Source organism: Talpa occidentalis, unplaced genomic scaffold, assembly GCF_014898055.3.
Source record: "Talpa occidentalis isolate TD23 unplaced genomic scaffold, MPIMG_talOcc4v2.1 talOcc4.8, whole genome shotgun sequence".
Classification (NCBI taxonomy): Eukaryota; Metazoa; Chordata; class Mammalia; order Eulipotyphla; family Talpidae; genus Talpa; species Talpa occidentalis.
The window spans coordinates 35,054,377-35,074,200 of NW_023605194.1; the positions used below are offsets into that span (position 1 = coordinate 35,054,377).

Here is a 19,824-nt window from a genome sequence, read left to right on the forward strand (position 1 = left end):
AAATTGAAAGCAACTCAAATATTTATCAAGGAAGAAACTGATGATTTTCATGTAGTAATATCCACACTATGCAATACTGTCCCACAACAAAATAAATGAAATAACAATAAATGCCATATTATAAATGAACCTTAAAAGAGTGCTAAGTGAATGAAGCCAGTCACAAAGGAGCAGATATTATATTATTACCTTTATAAGAAATGTTCAAAGTAGGAAAATCTCTACAGAAAGACAGTTTAGTGTTTTCCTAGCCAGAGTTTGATGGTGGGGACGGGGAGGAGATGGCTAAGGAGGGCAGTGCTTCTTTGGGGAGTAATGAAATTGTTGTATAATTGATTGTGGTGATGGATGTACAACTACAAATATCCTAAAATATACTGAATCACACATTTTAGCAGGCAAATTGTATGGCATGTGTATTATATCTCAATAAGATTGTTAAAAAGCAGATTTGTTAAATGTTTGCGTTTCAGATAAACAACATATAATTTTATTTATTTTAATTTTTTTTTTAAAGATTTATTTATTTTTCTACAAGAACTGGGGTACAGGTCAGATGCACAGGAGGGTGAGGATTCACCAGAGACAGAGCGGGAACAGAAAAGGTAGACTGATGAAATATACTGCTGAGGGAATCACCAGGCGAGACAGGAGAGGTCTGCTTCACCATGTGGGGTTCTCGCAGGCCAGCCAGAATTGAACCGGTGCCGCAGAGGCCGCGGACAGCTTCACAGTTTGGTCCTCAACCGCCTGCGCCACCAGGGAGGCCCAACAGCATATAATTTTAAAGTACACTATATAATTGATGCTACAATCTTAATGTATTAATTTGACCAATGCACCCCATAATGGATGCCATTTTATTCTATATACTCAATACTTACAGAACTCTTACTAGCTGCAGAGTCCGTACTGGCTTTGGAAGATTTGTAAGTGAATTAAACAACCCATCTTCTCAAAGATCTCACAGACTAATCCTGGATATAGAACCTAACAACTACTTCCAAAGAATAGTGAAATTAATGTACCACAGCATATATGTTAAACCGCTACTCACTACTATCTTAGTTTTAGGCCCTAATTATCCTCCTTTTCAGATTTTTTTGTGCCCCTCTCTCTCCCCCCCTACACAGAGTTCTCACTAATAGTGATCTTTGGCTTTTAGCTTTAGCTAAAAGTTTTAGCTCTGTCTTTACCTCCTTTAAATTCTTCACTGATTAGTAAACCAATATTGATACATTATTAACTATAGTTTTCATTTATTCAGACTTCTCCAGTTACATTTAACGACCTTTGCCCATTCCAGGATTTCTCCTAAGATACATTACATTTGATTTTTTTCCATATTTATAATTTTTAAATTATTTTTATTATTTTTTACATCATTGTTCATTTTTAAACAATATTTGCTTCCCTTCACCCTCTCAGGTGTAGTCCCCATAGAGTTTCCTTCACCAATACCAATATTGGTTTACTAATTATAAACAATGTACAGTGTTAATGTATGATGTTCATAGTAAGGGAAAATGGATACAAGCTATAATATATGGGGAATCTTCCATTTTTGAAACTCTTCTGTAAGTCTAAAATAAAAATAAAATAAAATAAAATAAAAATAAAATTTTATTCTAAAATAAAAAGTTTATCAAATATCCAAAAAAATTCTTCATTAATTATGCAATGTCCATTGACTAAAGTCCTAATACTACACCATGGACAGTTAATCCCTTCCCAGAGAGGTTCTATTCAACCTCTCCAGTCTCAAATGTTGAGTTTCTTCCCCATGTTCCATGCAGCAGGCACAATGGATTTTGCTATATCAAAACAGAAACATTCTTTCAAATAATATTTGAAAAGAAGGGACTATGTATTAGAGCAACTTTAGTTTGTATTAAACAACTATTTTGTTCTTCAGAGCACCTGACTGGATTTTAATATATAAAAAAGACCCCCACCTAAAAAATGTCATGCCAGCCTGGGTGCTGAGGACATTATTATGAAGCTGTTGTAGAACATTCCTAGTAGAGGGATGGGCAAAGGAGTTTTTTAAAAAATAATGTTTTAAATAAATGTGAAGGTGATTACATCATTATCATATAAATTCCTGCTTTCACATCTACCCCATAACCCGCACATTGTTAACCTTAAAGCTATTACATTCAAAGTGTTTTGAGATTCTTGGGAGTAGGGGCAGGATGAGGAAGGGATGGACCTTCACATCTGAATCAGTGTAGGGAGGAATAGGGAAGCAATCACAGGATGACAATGCAACTCAAATTTAGAGGAAGTCAAAATTTATAACCAGAAGTGACCTTGACACTATAAATTCCCTTAAGAAATCTCAGAACACTTGAGGGTACTTTGGATAATCAAAGACCATGGAACAGGAGCTATATTAAATCAAAAGGGCAGAGGAAACTGATGCATAAACTATGCCAATTATACCCACAGCCTTACAGTGCCTCGAGTTAGTGCAAAATTGTTCCATAGGATTCCTATGAAAGTCACTGAGATCACACTGTAGCTGCACATGCCAGAAGTGAACATCTGGGGAAAAGCAATAGGATTACATTGATTCATAGGGGAGCACACATAATATCATTTCCCCTTGACCTCTGTTGAGCTAGCTTCATTATCAAATCTCTTGGTGTTATGAGAGGCATTAATTTCTGAACTGTTCAGGCTGTTATGTGGATTTTTAGTATCAGGTGTCATCTATTATACCTCACAATGGGATTTTTTGAACGTGAGCTTGCTGATAAAATCAAGAACCAATCCAACAAATGGGAAATTGTCCATTCAGACCAACCTCCCATCTACCTTTCTCTGTAAAAATTTAATAACCCGGTCACCAGTTGTCCTTGAAGATAAAACCTCTACCAGTGTTAACTCAAGATGTGTAAATTTCTTCCTATATCATAAAACAAATATAAGCCTAATCAAGAAAAAAATGCCTCCATTTGCAAATTCAAATAAAATATTTTTAAAAAGAAAAAGTAACTTTTAATGTTCATCACAGCAAACATTCACAAATGAGTAATACATGTGTAGGGGCAGAAACATTTATTTCTAATGAAAATACCTACAAATACTTTCTAGTGAAAATACAACACCAGGTTGTGACTTGCTCACCACTAATCACTAGACTGAAAATTCTATGATAGCAGGGATTTTTGCCTCTTTTGTTCACTGGCCTAATCAATCACCAGTTATTGACACATTACACTATTGGTCATTTACTTTCTTCCCTGTAAATGCTTTAGATTTCAAACAACATGACCACAAAGTCAAAAGACATCCCTTAAAAAATATCTGTTCATTGTTTTCTATGTGCCAATTGTAATTTTAGGTATCTTTTTCCTTCATTTTACGGGTTGGTGGAATTTAAGAAAAGTGTCCTAAGTTACAGGCAAATAGAAGAGTTGAAACATAAATCTTGGTCTTTCTTATCCCAGAGCTACACTTGCAATCTCTATCTAATGTGCTGTTCCACACATAAATAAAGATCTATTCCAAGGGCCAGAGTCTCTGAATATAAAACAAAACATGCCAAGACATAAGTCTTTGCTTAATGCCAGAGTTTGTTTTATTGTTCTTTCTATTGGTAGTATACACTTTATACAAAATTTTGTATAAAAAGAGATTGTTTCATGCCATAGGTATCAATCCAGTTAATGAAGAGTTAGCCATGTGAGTTCTGGAATAGCTAATTCAACTTTTTCTAGCAGTTATGTATCAATTTACAACTGAATTTATTCTTTCTCCCTCCACACTCCTCCACTCATACACACTGCCAACAAATAAATGATATAATGAATAAAGATTCATATGCATGATGTTTTAGAACACATAATTATATCTTGCATAAGAAGAGCTACTGTTAATGTTATGGATGCTTACTGTGCCACCATAAGATAAATATTCCTCGGGTGAACTTCTAGCTCAGCTAGTGCAGCCACACCCTCAGCAGCCCCTCAGCAGCACAGACTTGTAGTGTTCTTACCAACATAGGCTCTGACAGCAAGACTCAATCATCCCTGTTTGGGAAGGAGATCTTCATCTAACTTGTCGGAGGTAACTGTGGTAAACAGGCATTGTTAACAATAAACAGAATACCAAGAGAGCTTTGAAAAGTGCCAAGAATAGGGCCTCCCTGGTGGCACAAGGGGTTAAGATGCAGCATGATGAATCTATCTGCAGCCACTGCAGCATGAGTTCCATCCCTGGCCAGGGAGGTGACCCACATGGCACAGCAGACCTCTTCTGATTTGCTCACTGCTCCCCTCAGTAGTGCATTTCAGTTGATCCACCTGTTCTGTTCCCCATTCTGTCTCTGATGAATCCTCTTACTCCCCAGTTCTTAATTCCATAAAGATTCCCGTACCTGTACCCCATTTCTTAATTCCATGAAGATTCCCGAGGGTACCAAGTGTCCAGAAGAATGTGAACTCCTGGGAAAAAATGCATAAAAGCTAAGAGCATGTGGACAAAGAAAGCATTCCCCAGTTCTATATTCATATCCTGGCTGGTTTGGAGAAATATTTTCAAGAATGATGGGATGATAAAGAGGAGGAACAAGAACAATGGCAAGGCCTTGAGTGCCCTGTGCCAGAAGATCCAGAAATACAATTGAGAGTTTTGAGTTTCATATTGTAAATTATAAGCAGAGCTCTGAACAGTCTGCAGATGAAGATGCTGAAAATAACAAGAAGGATTCAGAAGGTTCTTCAGATGATGATAAGGATGATGATGGAGTCAATGCTGTTAATTTCTTAAAGATCAAATCAGAAGTTCCCTCTGGGAAGGATTTGCAAGTTTCTCTAAAAATGGAGGATGATGAGGACTCAGCAAATAAGCAGAACCATCAGGTAAACTGTCTTTCACTTTGACTTATTTCACTCACTAGAATGGGGAGAGAGGAGGAAGGTGATAGGATAATGGCTCTGGATCTTTGGTGTAGGGTGAGTGAGCAGATGGAGGTGTGAAGTTGTACTCCCAAAGTTATATTGTTATGTAAATGACTGGCAAAACAATAAAATTTAAAAATTGGATGACAAGTCAGAACATCCAGAAGATTATAGAACAGGTTCCGAATCTTCTGAATCAGATTCATAGGAGGAAGGAAGGAAATAAGCCATGTTGGCTTCAGGATTCATGTCCCCCACCACAGAGAAGGACAAGAAAGTGACTAAGGAGGAGAGGACAAGGCCTAGGAGAAGCACAGTAGTACATTTAAGTGCCTGACTGACAAGGAAGACAACAAAGGCAGAGAATGGTGAAGGGTCCAGAATGGAGCAGCCCTTGTTAAGGAGAAGCCAAAAATGTTGAGCAATTTGAGATCACACACACTGCTGCTTCAGGAAACTGAATAAGATCCTTCAGGCATGAGGAAAGACAGTAACTAATTGTGCAGCCCAATTGAACTGCTATAGCTGCTACTTCAGATTGCTTCTGAAAACCACCTAGGGGAGGGTATCAGTGTCAAGATCAAGTTCAGTATCATTGTTTCTCATTAGAACTACAACCTCAACTTGGTCACATACATGGAGTCTGACACATAGAAGCACTTGGAAGGCATAAATGAGCTGATGGACATCCTATTTGTTAGAATGAACATTCTGAGGGTGAGAACTTTCATGATATTGACCAGCTTCTAAGGGTCTATGGTTATATTCTAACTCTGGTTATATTCTAACTCTGGATGAAGAGTTTACCAAAATAGTGCCAATACTGGCCCTCATTCCAAAGAGTATGTGGAGAACCTGAAGCATGAGGCTCAGGTGTGTGTCATGATGGGCATGCACAGTGCTGCCTCGAGAAGACATGGTTTAGAACCTCTGTCATATCTACTTTAGGCACATTTTCCACACCTACTACAAGTTTGATTATAGGGCTATAGGTGGCACATTACAGTTACCCCTCTTTCCACTGGCATCTCAAAGTCTGAACAAGATCAGACAGAACATGAAGGTTAGGACACAGCTGTGCTTATGGAAAGAACATGCAAGTATATCTAGTTCTATACAGACCTTTCTCGCAATTGTGCCATCCTCTGCCCTATCTACCATCATTCTCTGCTCTCCTACTGGTATTAGGGACCCATAATCTCATGCTCACAAGCTACCTATAAGGCAACAATCAGCATGTGTAAATGTCAAGATAAATCCTGAACTACCACCACACTATGGCATAACTGGATATCTGTGCCTTCTGTCAAGGCCTGACCAAAGATGCACATAATACCTTGCTTATATCCACTCAAGCTGCTGGCTCAAGGAGCATCTGGGTCAGTTTCTGCTGCTCTGTAGCCTGAAGGAGCACAACCAGGAGCAAGAGAAGGCAGAGAAGCCCCCACAGGAATCCTTTCACTAAGACAACAACCTGGAGCTGCTTGAGAGTGTCTACCTGGTGCCTGTCATGTTACTGGAGATCTCCCACATGGCTACCTGTAAGAGTGATGCCCACCAATGCATGATCAGCAGGCAGGCCCATCATCAACTTCAGGAGGTCCAGCACAGCCCTGGTTGGGCCCTCTGGAGTCACCGAGGGAAAAAAGTAAAATAATCACTAATGGGAAGCTGATGGCTTTCCTGGACCAGTGAATGCCAACAGTGGTTATTTACAGCCCATTGCCGAACAGAACCTGGCCTGCCTCTGACTGAAAAGCTGAGCATTCTGGTGGAGATAAGAAGTGGGTGTTTGACCACAAACATGGTACGTAAGTGGCTACTTCAGAGATTAGAAGGATGGCAACAGGCTATGGATGCAAACTTGCTACAGCCAGCAGCAGGGACAGACAGGCCACTAAGTCCTAAGCCACACTCCAGTTATTAAAGACCTACTTAAGGATGATTAAGAGAGAGACAGACAGACACACAGATATTGTAGATAAAAAATAATAAAGTTATATATTCCTAGACTAAATTCAGCAGTGACTACAGTAGCAGTTTACTTTAGGGATCACTAGCAATTAAAGTAAGGCAGCATCCTTTGGACAATGTTTGAAATGAACACTTACAATCAGTTAAATCAAATGAATAATCATGATTAGTTTCCTTAAATAACAGAGTAAAAGCGTCAAGCTTATTTAACATACCTACTTTCCCCCGCTTATTTTTACATTTCACTCTCTACAATGACTCCAGTGAAAAAATGCAAAGAAAGACAGAGTATGTGTAGAAGCTGTTAGAATCTCATTAGGCCATATGGTGTCTATAAAAGGAAGAAATTTCCACCAAGACCTAAGAAGAATAATCGGACAGAATCACTCCAATGTTCTGTTGGAAGAATCTGTCAGAGTGTGATGATTCTGTGATAAAATCAAAGGCTTTTCTACCAAATTAATTAGTATGAAGTTCATTTGCATAGGAAGAATTGCAGATATCATGAGATTTTCAAAGAATCTAAAAATTCATTAAAAAATAAAATGGCCTAGAGAAAGCATTGCTTCATATACGCTTTATTGAAAATTTTTATCATCATTTACATTTTTGCCTGTATAAGACAGGGTTTCAGTGATGAAGGCTTCCTGGTTTTTAGCACTAAGTAGATTGTGTCTGTCATGTATATTTTTCTTTTGAGATGACATTGCTCTCTTGGTCACCCTTACACAAGCATTTGAAAATAACTTTAATCACTGGCTACATGAGAAATACTAAATACAGAAATAAAATGTGGATGGGAACTTGTCTGAGCCACAAAGGTAAAGAATATCTTGCTGCAATGGTAAATAAAGTTGACTGATAAAGGGAAGGTTTATTATTGGTTAAAGAAATGTTGTTTTTCATCGGATTAAAAAATTCAAGAATCGCCATTATGTGGATTACTGTTACTTTTATTTGCAACCTCATTTATTCTAATGATTCCAATAATTATTCCAATTATCCCATTTATTCATTTTATATTTGAACATATTCTGCCATTAGCCTGTTACATGGATATTGTTTTATCTTGTGGCCATAAGACTGACCTATAAATCTGAACACCTTGAAAGAATTTTCTGATATTATGATCACTTGGAATCATGTCATGGTAAAATCTGTATGGCGTACTTTGAAAGGTGCAATTCCTTACACAAACAATATAAAAAGCAGCTTGAGTGAGTCCTTTCCACTTATCACCCCTCATCCCTCCTGGGCACTTTGTGAGAAATGAGGGTCCAAAATGAATAAGTCTAACAGAGAAGCAGTGAGGTGAGAAGCTAACCATTTTATTTCTCTTCAAAAGTGCAGGAAATAATGAATCTTAATTTGTTCAGCACTTAACCTAGACAAAAGTGTCTCATTTGAACAATCAAACAACAAGTTTAAGGCTTGAATTCAAGTGAGTAGAAAAATTATGGAGGGAGTTGTCAAAGATGCTATTTGCAGTCTGAGCAAACCTTCTAGTCTACAAACTTTGAGAAACCTACACTTCTGGTCTCCCTAAGATATATTATTTTTTACATTTTTTTAAAAAATGATGTAATACTGGTTTGCAACATTGTATAAATTTGTGGACTGTAGTGTCACACCTTCAAATATATAATCCCACACCCAGCCCACCACTGAAGTCCTAATAACCCTCCACCAACATCCAATTGGTACCCAGTACCTGTATGTCTCATCTCCACATCCTTCCTTTTTTGGTAACCACAATTTTGCCATTAGATTATTAGGGGTATTTTTTTTATCATTTTGTTTATTTGTATTCTGCATATGAGTAAAATTGTCTAGCATTTGTCTTTCTCTGACTTATTTTGCTTAGCATACTCATCTCACATTCTATATTGCTACAAATGGCAAGATTTCATCTTTTTTAATAAATGAACAGTATCCCATTGTGTATATAGCACATTTTCATTATCCGATCATTCATCAATGGGGACTTAGGTTGTTTCCATGCCTTGACTATTATAAATAGTGCTGCAATGAACATATGGGTGCATATATCTTTTTGAACTAACGTTTTCATCTACTTCCCTAAGAAGTAGTCTATGCCATGACATCACATATTCCTTAGGATTCGTTTACAGTGGTTTGTAATTATTATCTTGGATACTGCTTGGTACTATTTGGATTTCTGCTGTTTCATTGCTGGTGCCTATTTTCAGAGATTTAATGTTATTACAGTTGATTTTACGGTGATAATGTTTTAGTTTCCATCATTACATTTCCTCTTCAGCTTTCACTTTCAATTGATGTTCTTGATAGCTGTGGTGTCAACAGGCTAAAATTAATTTGATTGGGGAAAGTTATAAATCAGTAATATCTGGTATACTTTAACTCCCTATAATTAATGACCAATCTGAGATTCTAATCTTCATGCCATGTGTGAAAACAATGCATTCCATGCTGGGTCTGCAGTTTATAATATGCTAACATTTTAATCTACTCTATTTGAATGAAAGTACATTCCCATAGGTTTTAGGAAATATTGATTTCTTGTGGGAAAATACTCAAACTACTAAATGCACATGAAACCCCATAGGAAACCCAATTTAAACCTTAGAACATTTAATTACAAAGCCTTCTCCTTAATTGGTTTGCAAAATAACCTGTCGAGGAAATACTCCTTTAGAGGAATTATATTGGATAGGGAAAGTACTACCCTTTGACAATATTTCTTTAGTAAACTTTGTGAAAATCTGGGTTGCCCTTACAATCTTGCGATTTATTTTTTTCTATCAACAGATGGACAGAAAAATGCACAATAAAAAAATCACCACTGCTATATGTATCTTTATTCCTTTCATTAGAGACTTATTTTCTGCACACAGACATGTATCTTTAACACAAGGAAGGTGTCAAAGGCTTAGTTCCAAATCTTGTGCTTGAAGTCACAACCTATTCTGGCCTGGCTTAAGGTCACATGAAGACTGAGAAGTGCCCTGGTCAGGAACATACCTACCTACCCCACAACTGGTTTGGCAGAATGAGATACAGCACCCACAATCCATCCCGCTGAAGCCCGGGCTACCTACGTCCTCACGACAGTGATGGTCTATTAATTAGGTGTGTGCATACCACACCTACTGCCTCCACTTTGGGAGCTGAACCAGCACCAATTCTGTTTGACTTGGGACTTAATTCCTTTATTTCGTCCTTCTCAGAATGATGTTTCAATTTCCAGAATCTCCTAGTCATGGCCATATCTGCCTACAGTCTCCATTTGCTGTGACCCTTCTCTCCCTTTATTGCACAGCTCTAAATCAACCCGTGCCCAGATCTTACCGACTCCCTCAGACTGGCACTTTGTACTGTTAACCCCATTACAAGGGAAGTGCTATCCCTACCAGTAAATTAGTTGTACAAGTCTAGGAATGGCGGGCCCAACTTAATCCTAGTTCCCCCACTAGCCGTCAGGGCCCAGCATGGCTTGAAGTCATTATACAAGGTTTTATGACAGCACATTGTTCTCTTTTATTCTCTTTCTTCCTTAATAGGCTTGGGGCAGCAATGTTCTGAACGCAATTTCCACCTCATGATTACATTTTGACATGAACAGCAGTCCTTGTGGCATATCTTACCTGTACTGCTGTGTGTAACTTTACTGATAATCTCAAAAAGGCAGTAAAATTGGTCAAGAGACTGTACCTCTTGAGAGGCTGGGTGAAAACCCTGGGGCTTGATCACAGCTTGAATCATGAAAATTACTACATTGGGAGCAGACATTATTCAGTCGAGTAAAGTAAACCATTACATACAATGTGAGATTTACCTAAGAGTTTACTTATGAATAACTTGTTTATTCTGGTTACACACCTAGTTTATAGAGTAACACACAAAACATTTTTAGAGAACACTTCCTCAATCTGTTCCCAAAACATACAAATTCCATGGAGCTCTGAGGCTATTCCAGGGTTGACTTGTTGAGAAGATAAAGAAATAATTGATACCACGGTTGAAAATAGAAAGGAAAGAAGAACAAGAAAGGCAGGAGGGTGTGGAAACCAGAGGGAGAGAGGAACGAGGAGTAAGAGGATGAATCTCAGCTGGATTGAAAAAAGGCCACGCAGCAGCATTTGTGTTTCTCTCAAAGCCAAAGGGTCACTTCTCTGCAAAATCACCACCGAAGTATTGTGTCCACTAAGGTTTTAGCACAGCAGGCAACAAAATCTGTGCTGGCAGATCGAAGCATAAAGGGAGCTGAGATTAGAAGGAACTGCTTGGAAACAAGGAAATAAAAAGCTGGGGTCTCTTGTCTTTGTAAGGAGAAATCCAGGTAGCGCTCGGACATAGGCTATGGAATTTCTTGCACAGTCTCTTAGTGATACATATCAAGATAAATGAACTTCCATCCTTAGAATATTCTTAAGAATATGACTGCAAAGAGAAATTGTGGTTTTGCTCCAGCTTGAGTTTTTTACTCACATCTTAGTCACAGAATATAGAGTGACACTCATGGCCCCAAGGATTTTCCCAAGTGAGTGGGAAGGGAATCCTGAATATAGTCAAAAAAAAAAAAAAAAAAAAAAGCCAAAAAACAAAAGCTCTTTATCCCTAGCATGCTTTATAGCAGCATTGCACCATGTTTCAGACTTTGCATCAGGCTGTCCCATGAAATGTTCTCCTTTTATCCTTAGTAGTATCTGTATGTGTTTGCTAAGATAAAAAATCAAGCAAGGAGATGAACTGACTTGCACAAAGCTACAATCTAGCGAGTGGTGGACCAAACTAGAATTTGGCTGGGCTTTTTGTCTTAATCTAATACAATCACTTGCCTGAAACTCCATCATTTCCAATTTGAGGGACAAATAGAACTCCATGTTTTTTTTTTTATAAGGCTGATGTGCAGTTGGTATGAACAATACAATGATAGCAGTGTTGAAATATTAAAACACCTCCTTAACAGTTGATAAATAGCCATGGGCTCTCTAGATGCCATACAACAGCCAGGTTCGACAGTATGACCCTTCCCAGGGATCCTCAGGCCTCTTCATTGTCCCCCAGTTACAGAGTTCACCTCCGGTATTATCAGGGAACTACTATATCCTGCTGCTGTATTATGGTTGGCATCTTTTCTGATTGGCTGCTGTCAGTTTCATATGATAATATTTTTAATATCACTATGTTTCTACTTAAGTCTCAGGGAAGATAGCAGGATTTAAATAAGGGGATCCATCTTAGATTCCAAAATTATCTGTGGAATATTTAAAATAAAAATAGGTCATTACTTTTCCTATGGTCTTAAAGGAAAAAAAAAAAAAAACCTAATAAAAGCAATTTACCTCTTGGCCCACAGTGTGTGCCTCATTGAATTTTCCATTTTGGTGCCCTTTTTTACTTAGCATTCTTCCTAATTTATTAGAAACATTAATCTAGAGGGACTATGTATCTATGCCATAGTTTAAAAAAAAAGTGTGATGTGATATATAGTGGCACAGAATTATCCTTTAGTCATTAGCCAGGTTCCAGGAGAGTCTATAAGAGCCACTCACCAAGAAGACTATAAATCATAGGCAAGAGGTTTCCCAGCTGACTCCAAGATACTGTACTTTGTTATCTTCCCAAACATGATGGTGCTTACTTTGTATTCTAGCTCCACTTTTCCATGTTATAATATATTCATTTAAATGCAGATTTTGTTATTCTGCTTAAAATCATCAGTCTATCAGACAAACACCTGTGGGGAAATATAAATTAACCTATCTCTGTACATTAGTGGGAAACACTAAGCTTGCCACAATTATCAATTTGCCCTCAGGGTCACCTTTTTTATCTTTCATACATTAAGAATCCTGTTCAGAATCTCACTATCATGCCTTGCCATCCAAAGTGTGTGCCTCTCATTAATAGGACAACTTGGCTTGGATGAGAAACTCATCCATAAACCTAGGGAAAAATGTCATGCTGGGGAAAAGCACCATTTATAGATGTGCTGATATCAGTGTGATACATCACAATGCCTCTTACTGCTCTATCTGGAAGGCTATGCAATGGCTCTTCCCCACACAAGCACATTTAAGCTGGGAACCCAAGGCAGTGCTCATTGAGAATCTCATTTGAAGTCTTCTGGCTGGTTGTTCATGAAGGGCACAGAGGGGGAAATTAGACTTTTCTGAAAAGTGAACCATGGAAATCCACAGATAAGAGCAGCTTTCAATCGTGTCACAGTAGAGTATAGATATCTGCCAGCCCTTATTCTGTGTTTTACAAACAGCCTTTCGGTCCACATTTATAGCAAATTGGAAGGTAGGGAGGACATTTTCTCCATTTAATGGATGAAATTCAGAAATTACATTACCCACAGCTGTTGGACATGCTGTCCAGTTCCTCTAAACTATGTCCCACTTCATTAGTTCAAAAGCAAGTGTATCTGACAACACAGTAAAGTTTGACCACATGCAAATGAAAGCACTGGTCCCATTAGCTATCACTGCATGTTGTATCTGAAGACAGTACATTAGGCTGGGGTTGCAGAAGCCCTAAAATTTGAAATATTCAGCTTCAAGTACTAGATTTGGCACAACAGCTTTCCTGAACACTCAGCACAGGATTAGGCACCCTTCGTGACCTGTTTTAAAATATTCCTTAGCCTTGGAAATTGTCTTTCTGAATATATTGAGGGTCTCATGAAAGCCACTGCCACAATGTTTTATTGGCCCAAATCCCCACAATGTTCATAGCACAATTTTCATAGTCATTTAATAAATACATTGAATGAGTAGTTGATATCCAACTTGGTCCATGGCTGAGGAAAATTGACTTCGTGATATAAATACCTTGACCTAGTGGGTATATTTCCAACAACACAGTATGCATTGGATGCTATAACTCCATAGAACTGACTTTTCCACACTCTTTGGCTCTGAATCCAAGTTGCCTCAGGAGTGACCTGAATGTTTTTTTAGTATTTGACTAGGTTTTCTGCAGAGGCAGAGTGTGTAGGCAAGCTAGCATAAATATGTCCTTTCTTTGGAACCTTTACTTCTCAACCAAATATCAGTATAGTTTGTTGTTTCACTTGCCCCGTAAATCTCTGATGATTATGCACTGTCCCCTGGAATTAGAGTGCAGTTATATGATAACATTGTGAATCTTTAAGGAAGACACCCAGGCTGGGAATGTGGTGACCTACTATTGTACCAGAGATTGAGAGTTCAGAAAGTGTTCCTATAATGGGTTCTCTAAAATCAGAAGCCAAATACTATTAGAAACCTTACAGAATTTTCAGAGAAAGAGAGGTGGTGAAGGATGGTTTTGTGAGAAAATATAATAGTGGTTGGAGAGCTTGGTCTCAGTTGCAGTCTCTCTGATTAAAATATGCATAGGTCTTAAGATCAGTTGGGTTTATCAGACTCCTCCCCCTTAAACTCTCATAACAAACTCCCTTATCTCAGAAGAATCTACTGACTAGATTATCCTAAGATCTATAAGCTAAGGATTGAGACCAAGTGAATCTATAGGTCTTGCTCATTCACTCATTCATAAATCATCCTGGTTATGTCTCTTTTTTTTTATTTTAAAGATTTATTTATTTATTTATTTAATACAAGAACTGGAGATGCATGGGAGGGTAAGAGGATTCACCAGAGACAGAGGTGGGAACAGAACAGGCAGACTGATGAAATACACTGCTGAGGGGAGCAGCAGGCGAGGCAGGAGTGTTCTGCCACACCATGTGGGACCCTCGCCAGCCAGCCTGGATCAAACCCAGCAGGATCAAACCCGGAGCTGCAGAGGCTGCAGACAGCTTCACAGTGCAGCACTCAACTGTCTGAGCCACCAGGGGAGGCCCTTGGTTATGTCTCTTGAATTCATTTCTTCATCCTTTGCTTTACATGAGGAAAGTTACACAGTTTACATATTGAAATCATCCCTTCTGTTCTGTATTATATATATAGACACACATCATTTTCAAAAGCAATCAGGAAATAGAGATGCTTCCTGATTCATTTCCAGACTTTTTTTTTCCTAATAGGAATGGGTAAGTGATAAAATGAAACTTATCTCCATTGAGACAAGTAGCACTTTTTAATAACTCCAGATATACCCTTATAATCATTTAGTCACATATTCTTCACAACATATCAGGTAAATCAAATAGGAAGACAAAAGAAAGTAAAACTTGGAACAGAATTACATTTTAGATAGGCTATATATTTAAATAGGTATATTTCACAGAATAAGCTTAGAAATGTCTAATTTAGAGGGTCTGAAATGAAATTCCAAAGGAAAGCAACTTCTTTGCAGACAGTAATATAATGAAATTCATGAAGTTTCACATATTACAAAGCCATTTCAAAAATTACTTTAGTTGTGTGAACAAGATAAGGTGGATATTATTGTCGCATTCAATAAGTGTGGAAACTGAGGCACAAAAGAAATTTGTATTTCCTCCAAAGTCATTTACTTAAAAAGTAGCGGTCTGGGGATTCAAAGTCAGGTTATCTGACTCTGAAGATTCAGTGTTCTTGTCAAAACGCAGACATATGTAATTATTTCTTAGCATAAAATTTTCATTGAAATATAAGGAACAGCATTCAAAAAAGATAAACACATGCAATTTGCAGCAACATGGATGGCGCTGGAAGGGATCATGCTTAGCAAAATAAGCCAGAAAGAAAAAGAAAAATACCGGATGGTCTCACTCATAGCAGGAATCTAGAAAACTTAAATAAGGGACCAGGAAAATGAATAACTATAAGAAAGTGAAAATCAAAATCAACGAAAAACTATGAACCAGAGACACTCAATGGGGGGTGAGAGGTGGGGAGAGGAGGGATTGGGGTCAAAATAAGGGGGTTGCAATTGTATGGGGAATATAAACATAAAATTTATATAAAAAAAGAAATATAAGGAACACCAGTTATAAAAATCAGTGAATATTCCGCCAACTCCTTTTTATTTCTGTACCTAGCACTGGAGAGTATAAAAAGAAGAAAGTACTTTGTGCTTACAATAAAGTCTTTTACAATTTAAGAGTGAGACAACACAAACACCTAGGGAACTTGAAAAATTGTGCTGCTAAATTGTTTTTTTTTTCCATGAGTCTGTATCTATCAGAAGAAGTGAAGGACACTGCTGACCTGGTGTATGCAAGCCTGTCAGCCATTACAAGAGAAATAGGATTCTAGAACATGGTCAGTTCACAATTGAGACTTTTAGGCTACTGATAAAATAGGAGGAAATAAATTGAGGAAATGAACCAAAGGTACATCAATTCCTGCCAACATATATTTTGATACAGTTTCCCCCACATCACTCAAATAGAATAGTTCTACCTGTCTTTTAAAAGACTTGATCTCTTCAGATTTTATTCTTTCATTCAGTCCTTCAGCAATCACTGATTGGTGGCCTATTATGTCCAGACATTGATTAGTGGATTGTAAATATAGTAGTGAACTAGACAGACACAATCCCTGTCCTCAACAAGCTCACAGTTTGATGGGGAAAGAAAGATAAAATACAGATAGTGTTAACAAGTAAATGTTAAAATGCAGATAGTTGTTAATAAACAAACACAGAGCGATGTGCAGAAAAAAAATGTAAACCTACTGTTATAGAGCAACCCCAATATTAAACAGGTTCCTGGCTGTGGGTCCTCACCCGCGTGCTTTAAAGGGACTTATGAATACTCTACTACAGACACACGCAAAAGGGTTAATAAAAGGTTTATTTACAAGAGAAAAAGAAATAAGGAAAATATACAACTCAGGGAGAAAATAGGGAAATAAAGTCTTTAATGCGTCCTACCCAATCCGACGACCTGGAAACCCAAAGTCACTCTCTGAGCTGGCCGGACGCTGCGAGCTGGCGGAGAGCCAAAATGGAGAGCCCCCCAAAGCCCACGTGTCTGCCTTTTGTATCCACCTGGCTGCTTAACCCCACCCTCAGGTCCCAGCCACCTTCCCTTTGGTGGTGATGGGATTTGGAGTTCCCAGTGTCTTTGGCTTTGACCTGGGGTGGGGGTGGAGTCCACAAAGCCTATATGGAATTTGCTTTGGGACATTCTTTTCCCCCTAACACTACCATCTATGGAGTAAAACAAAGCTGGAAACACAGCTCAGTCCCATTATAATGGTAGAAGAACTGATATTTTTAAATATCAGCAACAAAGGGTAGGTAAAAAAAAGTCATCATTTGAACAAAGGTCTGAAAGAAGAAAAGCAAGACATGCTGCATTCTGGGAAAATAATATTGTAAACGTTGGAAATAGTCACAACAAAGATTCTGGAGCAAGAAATGCTGGACGTGTAAGCATGCAAGGCCTGGGAGAGCCAAAATGTCACAGTTGGTGGGTTCTCACAAGTGTGCTTACAATTGCAGGACATGCCTCAGGCTCAGGATTTATCTACAAAGGGAAGAGAGAGATAGAGAAGTTGGGAGAGAAGGAAGTGGTAGAGGCAAGGCCAGAAGCAATAGCAATGATTTGAAGGTCAAAGGTCTTGAAGGTCATGAAGGTTTCAAAGGTCTCTGTGAGGGTTTCTGCAGAAGTGGCACCACAGTAGTCAGCAATAGCAATCCGGAGGCCAGGTAGCACTGGATATCGGACAGATCAGCACCAAAGACAACAACATCAGAGGGTGGTGCTGGAAATGTCAGAGGCAGATACAACAGCATAGAATATATTCGGCACAGAAACAACAGCAATTAACTTTTTTAGGGACACCCAGCAAAGAGTCAGTGGTGTCATTCAACAGGCAATATCAGAGGCAGAGTTGAAGGTCAGGTCTTTGAAGGTGTTGTGCTAGAGGACAGGGTTCAGAGTTACAGGTCAACAAAGGTCTTCTGATGGATCTGACTGCTTCTCCAACTGTCTCTTCAAGCTCCTCTTCAAAACCTCTTCAATTCTTCAACAACTTTCTTTTTAAGATTTATTTATTTATGCATACAAGATCTGGGGGTATGGGGGTGTGTGTGTGTGTGTGAGGATTCACCAAATGCAGAGTGGGGAGCAGAACAGGCAGATCTACTGAAATACACTGCTGAGGGGAGCAGCGGGTGAGATAAGAGAGGTCTGCTGTGCCATGTGGGTCACCTTCCTGGTCAGCAGGGGAATTGAACTCATGCTGAAGTGGCTGGTGACAGCTTAATAGTGCCATCTTTAATCCGCGCGCCACCAGGGAGGCCCTCCAACTCCCTTCTCAAGCTGTTTGAAGCCTGATTTATATACTCTCCCTGGTGCCCACCCTTTGAATCTGATTGGTCCTTTTACTTAATTAGCACACATGAAATCTTCAATCAGTTTGATCAATTTATAGTCCTACACATTTGCATAACTGAACACTAGGGATCAAAGGGATGGGCTTTATAACCAGTTTGGCTTTATAACTGCCAAGAGGGTGGTTCCAATCCCAGTTGTTTGATTGGTGCTGGTCAAGCGTCAATCAAATTGGTCCATTTTCAATATCATGGAGGGAAAAGCCTGGTGTCTGCCCAGACTTAACCTGCATTGAGGTCAGGGCAGCCTCCTGGGCTGAAGGATTGCAAGGAATGACGGGTAGAGCCAGCTTCTTTAGGGCGAGAGGCAAACGGCATCTGACTACTCTCATTAGGGCTGGGTTTTATAATTTAGGGGACCTTACTTCAGAAGGAGGGCAAGACAGACAATACTCTGGGATGATATGAAAAAGGAAGTTTTACAAGATGGGAGGGAAGAAAGCCACTGGGGAAGGAACTAGTAGGTCACAAAGCAACTGTGATATCACAAAAAGACATTGACTTTTGACATGCATAAAATGGGGACTCTCTAGGGGTAAGGTGATCTAATTCATATTTTAAAAATTATTTGTTAATAATTCATATTTTACTCTTGTTACTGTGTTGAGAATATATTAAAGGAAGACAAACGTAGAAGCAAAAATGCCGTGGAAGGAGGTAAATGCACTCTAGACAAGAAAAGGGGTTCTAACCCTGGTTTCTTCTTTCTTTCCATTGACTGTGCTCCAAGTGGTCCATCCATTCAAATTCATTCCTTCACACATCACTAAAGCTTTGATCACTTCCAAATCTGTCTCATTAATTCTATATTTTTATAACAACAGCCAACAACCAAGTCCCTCTATGTGAATGTTCTCCAGTTATCCTGAACCACAGTATGTTAAAGTTAAAATAATTTTCCACCTTAGTAAGATTAAAACTCTTTATTATCTTATTTAATATTATAAACCCAGTCTTCCACCTATAAACTTGCATCATACTCCCTTGTTACTCCTAAGCAAATAACCATCTGCCATTTTTATACCCGTGACTCTGTTGTCATCTTTCTATGCCTCTTGCTGCTGCCCCAGTTTAAAAAATCCTCTCATTTTTCCAAAGGTACATACCTAATGTCATTAACAACTGTTCACAGATAGGATGGATCCATTTAAACTACAGGTACAATAGTTCAAACAAGACTCATGGAAGAGTCAATTTTTTCTACCTACGGTAACATAATGATCATTCGGAACTGACACATACTTGCGGTACTACCAATGGACACACAGTCTGTCAAGACTCACCAAAAGGATTTTTAACAGATTACATACAAAACATAAAGTGTAATCGAAGGTTTGTACGCACAGTGCACTATAAGCAGATCAAGAACTGAGACTGCTGAAATAATTCAAGCTATAAAAGGCTGGCATTAAACAAGCAGGGGAAGTTAACATGGAGGGAAATGGATGGATTCACTGATCATTAAAAAGACAGATTCAGTTGAACTTTTCAAGTACATGCAGTGGAGATGTTGAGGAAGAGAGGTTTAAAAAAGGATACTAGTCTTTAGTTTATAAGATCAATGTGGCTCAGCTGAATTTTCAGATCACTGCAACTCTAACTGGGGCTAGCAATCATGAAATTGAGGAAACTAGTAAATTATTTGTTAGATTTCAGAGTAGTCGTTGTCATTGTGAGTATA

General features: G+C 38.5%; 1 protein-coding gene and 1 pseudogene across 1 annotated transcript in view; one reads left to right on the plus strand and one right to left on the minus strand.

Moving 5' to 3' along the window:
- The window catches only part of NRG3 (neuregulin 3), a 902,987-nt gene that overhangs the window by 393,419 nt on the left and 489,744 nt on the right, over window positions 1–19,824 (minus strand). The window lies entirely within an intron of this gene.
- Window positions 2,731–6,602, plus strand: LOC119234062 (eukaryotic translation initiation factor 3 subunit C-like; annotated as a pseudogene).